Source organism: Lactuca serriola, chromosome 1, assembly GCF_051521515.1.
Source record: "Lactuca serriola cultivar US96UC23 chromosome 1, Lser_US96UC23_V15, whole genome shotgun sequence".
Lineage (NCBI taxonomy): Eukaryota > Viridiplantae > Streptophyta > Magnoliopsida > Asterales > Asteraceae > Lactuca > Lactuca serriola.
In genome coordinates this window covers 192323728-192330063 of record NC_136408.1, presented here as the reverse complement: position 1 = coordinate 192330063, position 6336 = coordinate 192323728, and the positions used below count along the sequence as shown (strand labels likewise).

The 6336-nt window shown below is 36.1% G+C and overlaps 1 pseudogene; it reads left to right on the top strand.

The window, feature by feature from the left end:
• Positions 1 to 4932: 4932 nt before the first annotated feature.
• Positions 4933 to 5670, top strand: LOC145080873 (18S ribosomal RNA; annotated as a pseudogene).
• The last annotated feature ends 666 nt before the right edge of the window (positions 5671 to 6336 follow it).

Below are 6336 nucleotides of genomic sequence, written 5' to 3'. Positions count from 1 at the left end.
CTAGCTAACCCATAAACAACCCAATACTTCACAGCCCAAAATCGAAACCCAACAGAGGGCGTACGCTAGGCGCACTCCTCTGGTACGCGGGACGTACGCACGTCTGTACCAAAAATCCTTCCATGTGCTTAATGGCTTAAGCACTTAAGCCTATATGCCAGATCTAGTGACAAAAATGGCCTATGACTCATAAAGTCTCAAGCTTTATCCTTTTGAACGTCCATAAAGCTCTTAAGTCAAGGTCTTAACCCATTAAGACCTTCCTACTTCTTACATGGGACAACCAAAGCCATTGGGACCTCACTTTTCTTACTCAATACCTCTCCAATGGTCTGAAAGGACAACTCATCTTAACCAAAACACATCATGCATCATAATGGGGGTTTTTGGGACAAGAATGGTGTCAAAACTTTACCACACTTAGATCTACACAAAATAGATGTCAAGCAAGAAGCTTTATACCTTTAGGAGCTCTTGAACCACCAGAAAACTTCAGATCTACACGCTGGCTTTCTTCCTATACTCACTAGATGCAACACCTTCTTCTCAAAACACTCCAAATTCACTTCAAAAGCTCACACACTCAAGAGGTTGGCTAGGGTTTGGGGAAAACGTCCTCTAAACAGTGGAGGCTAGGGTTAGGGAGGGTTATGAGCTCTTAAAGTTGTTTAAATAGCCTCCACACCTGAAATATTAGGGTTTCTGGATGATAGACGTACGCTGGGCATACATCTAGTACGTTGGGCGTACGTCGAGGGACTCCCGCGTTCGTTTACTCCATTACGCTGGGCGTACCCAGCCAAACACGTACATGCATGCTTAGCAAGCATGGGACCCCTTTGCCAAACTTCCCCCTTAGGGACCATTGATGCCAATATCTTTAATTTACAATATCTCCTCTATCCTAAGTCCGTTCCCGACAAACTTTTTATCCACGTAAAGGTGGCGAGAAGCCCCACGCTTCTAGCAACACACCCCGGTCCAAAACCTTCTTGAATGAAGCCCATTGCCCATAAAAGAGTGAAACTCCCTTACTCTTGATCTCGGGAATCCATAAATAATTACTTTTAGAACAGGGCGTTACATCTAGCCATTTCTAAAAAACGTGTGTGTTTTCTTTCCACCACACCATTTTTTTGTGGTGTATAAGCACATGAAGATTCAAGTAGAATTCCATTTCTTTATAAAACTCAATCATGTGTCGAGATTGAAACTCAGACACATTATATGTTCTTATACGCTTGATTTGTTTTCAAATTGAGTTTCAATCATTTTATAAAATGTTATCAAATGTTGTGAAGCTTCCGATTTGTTAGATATACCCATACTCCATGACTGTAATCATCAAGGATAAAATGGAAATAATGAGAACCATCAAGTGAAGCATGTTAGTAACGACCCCAAATAACAACATGAATTAACTGAAAACTTTTGCTTGTTTTTGAAAAACTAGTAGGAAAAGGTAATCTACTTTTCCTTGCCCTAATACATGAATTAATTTTTTTTGGTGTACCTAAGTTTCCTAATTATTGTATTTTCTTGAGAACTCCCTCTGACGCGTGACCCAACCTTCTGTGCTAGATTTCATGCTTTATCCATACCATCATCGCTACCGCTCGTCTTTTGAATGGTTGAAGATAGTACAACCCATCTCTTTCCTTACCCGTCCCAATCTGGTTCATCGTATGTAAGTCCTATATGAAACAATTTTTAGGCAAAAAAGTTAGAGAACATTGTAAGTCATTTGCCAGTTTACTAACAGATAATAAATTGCACTTGAATCTAGGCACATTTGAAACATCATTCAAACCAAAACCATTTAGAATATGTATGTTACCAACTCCTTTGAGATTGAATATATGCCTATTGGGGATTGTAACAGATGTGTTGTTTAGATCTTCTTTCATTTTTTTGAACAATGCCTTGTTGTGAGTAACATGTTCACTAGCACCAGAATTTATAATTCATTCATCATGAGTTTTAGTTTTACATGTCATGTTTATAGTGGGAGTTGTGTTGTTTGTTTTAGTGTCACTGATCATCTTTATCAACTTCTCATATTCACCTTTTGTAAGACCAAGGCCTTGAATTTTTGGATCTTCAGCAATAGTGGTTGCTGCACGTGGCTGCACTTTTGGTTTTCCAGTGGAAGTCTTTTTGATTAGTGTTTTGTTGTCCACCATTCCAAGTATCCAATTAGTTCGAAGCATGCTTCTATGTTGTGTCCCAATTTTTTACAGTGAGTACACCAACGATCATCATTCCATTTCTTGTTGGTTATTTGATTAGTGTTTCCTTTATTTTGATTCTTGGAGTAATTATTTGATGTTTGAAACACAGCAAAGTCATTGGTAATTGCACATGAGTTTCTAATTTGTCTTTGTTGTTCATCATGATTGATAAGGTGGAATGCAACTCCTAAGGTGGGTAGAGGATTAGTGCTTAGAATTTGAGTTCTTAGCACACCATATTCCTCGCTTAACCCCATAAAAAATTCGTACAACCGTTCCTTTTCACGCATCGCATTAATTTTTTTTGTGATATCGCAGGAACATCCTTGACATGAACAAGTTGGTGTTGGATAGATGGATCATATCTCATACCATATTCCTCTGAGTTTTGTGTAATAAGCGGACACCTTCATGTTTCCTTGTTGAATCATAATGGCAGATCTTCTGAGTTCATATGCTCTTGGAGTATTCTTCTTCCCAAATCTTTCTTTCAAATCTTCCCATATCTCTTGAGCAGTAACAACGAATTTCACACAATTCTTGATTTCTTTTTTCCATGGAACTAACAATCCACCTTCGAACCATAGCATTACATATCTTCTAATTAATGACATCTTTGATCCATATTCTGGTTTGAGAAGTGAACCATCAACAAACACGAACTTGTTTTTGGCATGCACATCATTCGTCATCTCATTCACCCAATCGTTGTAGTTCTCATCGCTTAATAGGTTATCACCAATGAAGTTTAAGCTTGAATGATCAACTGACGAAAGAAAGTATGGAGATGATATATTGATGGGTTTGTCAGTCTATGATGAAGACGCGGGAATTTCTTCTCCTGTCATATTATGTGAATCTTCGGCATATCAGAGATCTCTGGTCTGATACCATAAAAATTGATATTGAATATTCTATGGTTATTGTTCAATAAGAGATTAAAAAGGCCTATATATAGTTGGAAAACTAGACAAACTAGGAAACTTGAATAAAGATAACTTAGGCAAAAAGATAAACAAAACATAACTATCGGTTAAGAAATGTAATCCTAAATAAAATCCAACATTAAGTAACCAAAATACATTTAAATCATTATTTGATAATTCTATTTGATGATCTTAAACCGTATTAATATTTTAGATTTATAATCTAATTTATAAAATCCCGATATAATCAAAAATATATATTAAAATATCCTTATAAACTTCTAAAGTTCACAATAATCTTGAATTCATCCTAATGAAAAATTAAAAGTTATTACTCATATATATTGAGTTTGGAAACTTTAATGGAGATTCGAAAACATATGTATATGTTAGTTATCATTACAATTTTGATATATGATTCAAATCATCATTTAACCATTTTATGATTTATATACTCAAAATCAACTTGTAAAGTTAAGATTAAGAGGCATAAAGAGTTAATCTTGATACAATAATAATACAACCATTTCATAGTAAGTAGAAAAGTTACAAGACGTGACATAGTAAATTAAATCTTTAGAATTGGCTTTATAATTCATCTCCGAGTGACATATTAAAACTTTACAACACATTAAAAAACACTAAATCATAACTGAAGCAACGGTTCTTCGTTCGAAAATTGGCTTTATAATTCATCTCCGAGTGACATATTAATACCGAGATTGTCAAGCATCTGATAATAGATTATCGGTTAAATGGTGACGAAAATTGGAATGTATTAATGCATTGTTTACTATCTCCACTATACAGAATTGGAGATTTTCATGGAGACGTGATATTCGAGGTGGTAAAGAGAGCACTCAAATCAATGTTTTGATGTCTTTGCTAACGGAGGTCACCATCACTGATTCCTTGGATAGATGGATGTGTAATTTGGAGCTGTCTGGTGATTTCATAGTCAGATGAGTGCGACGACAGATTGATAATGTGGTTCTCCCAACTCTTGACATACCAACCAGGTGGAACAAGTTTGTTCCTATAAAGGTCAACATGTGTGTTTGGCGGCTAGTTCTTGATCGTCTTCTTACTCGAGTGAACTTGGATAAAAAAAGGGATTGACATTGACTCAACTTTGTGTCCCATTTGTTCTAACCATTTTGAGGACATTAATCTTTTATTCTTCAGTTTTGATTGGCTCGTGAGATATGGAAAAGAATGAAGGTTTGGATAGACATGGATATTCCTTAGTTTTTAAATGCCACATATATGTTTCAATGGATTGATTCACATATGGTGGTCCAATTAAAACAAAAAGTCTTGAAATCAGTTTTTTCGACACTTCTTTGGGTTTTGTGGTATTTTAGAAACACTATAGTTTTTCGACATCAAAAATATAGAAAAGTTTCATGTTTGATAATATCGTAGCTTTTGCTTTTTGAATGGTTTTGCCAAATAAATACTAAGGTCAACCATAGTTAGACTGTGTGGATCAAAACCCAATCATGTAATTTTGAATTATGTTCTTTTTTGCTAGCTTCTAGCTAGCTGTTTATATAATCTTTCTGTAGTTCAAAAAAAAACTGATAGAAATCAAACTATAAAGCCAATATGTATCATAAGTAAGATCGATTTTGTATTTTAATAAATATATAAATCCTGGTTCCTAAATAAAGAAGATGAGTAAGATTAATAACCTCTATCTTAGATGACTTTTGAGCATTAATACTTTAAGTAACATTCAATCCTCTTTAGTATTCCAACAAGCTCTAAACAATCACTATTCCAACTTCTCAACTCTCTAGATTGATCCGTATGAAAAGGAAGAGGGGAAAGAGGACGTTACAATATTATATTCTTGTAAAATTAAATCTCAAGGGTGAAAGTTTTGCAAAACATATTAGAACACCAACGACGAAAGCACTCTGATGGGACGAACCCTAGGGGAGCGAATGGGATTAGATACCCTAGTAGTCCTGGTCATAAATGGTGGATACAAGACGTTGTGTGTATCGACCCATGCAATGTTGTAGCTAACGCGTTAAGTATCTCGCCTAGGGAGTACGTTTGCAAGATTGAAATTTAAAGGAATTGACACGGAGGTGGGGAGGGTGGGGGGCACACGCGATAGAGCATGTGGTTTAATTCGATGCAAAGAGAAGATCCTTACTAGGCTTGACATGTTGTGAATCCTCTAGAAAGAGAGGGTGCCTTTGAGAATGTGGGGACAGGTAGTGCATGGTTGTCATCAGCTCGTGTCGTAAGGTGTTGGGTTAAGTCCTGCAATGAGCACAACCTTTGTATTTAGTTACAATCATTGAATTTGGAACCCATAACAGATTGTCGGTGATAAGCTAGAAGAAGGTGAGGATGACCACAAGTCATCATAACCCGCAATACACGTGCTACAATGGCCGATACAAAGGGTTGTGATCCTACGAGAGTGAGCTAACTCCAAAAACATGTCCTCAGTTCTATAACACCCCATTTTCGCCTTATAGTATAATCGATCTGTCACGTAAATAAATGTTTAGATAGAGGACTATTTAGGATAAATAGTATTGATGAAAGTTGTAGTAATTGAAAAAGTTCACTCGTGTATATAGAGAACGTCCAAATCTGACTTTGCATGAGGAAGTTAAGATTATTAGAAGTTTTAGTGTAGTAGTGTGCGACTCAGAAACCAAAATTAAGAGTGATTGAATGTTAGTAAAAACAATATAAATGAGAGTTGAAGATCTCGTCAATACCTATCCGTCGATATAAAGACAGTCGAGAATGGATATCGTATGAGAGAGTTATGATTTTTATATGGGCTTTAACAGTCTAAGCCCAATAAAAATATAGCTTTAAAAATAAAGTGAGAATTAGTCGACGGAGTCTAAATGTAAATTAAAGATTTCGTCGACAACTACGGTGAATATAAAGAACGTCGAAAACGGAGCTCGTATAAAGAAGATATGAATTTTTGAAAATTTGCTAAATTGCATGTGTAGACACGCATGGCGACATGGTATGCGGCGTGCACTGACACCAGTTGGGCGAAACGAGTCACCACCCATACGATGCCACATCCGTACTCCTAACCAAGTACATGCACCCGAACATGTGCGCGGTGTACATCCTGAATTCGCCTATAAATTGATTTCATATACTGATTCTTTTTCCATACCATTTAAGCT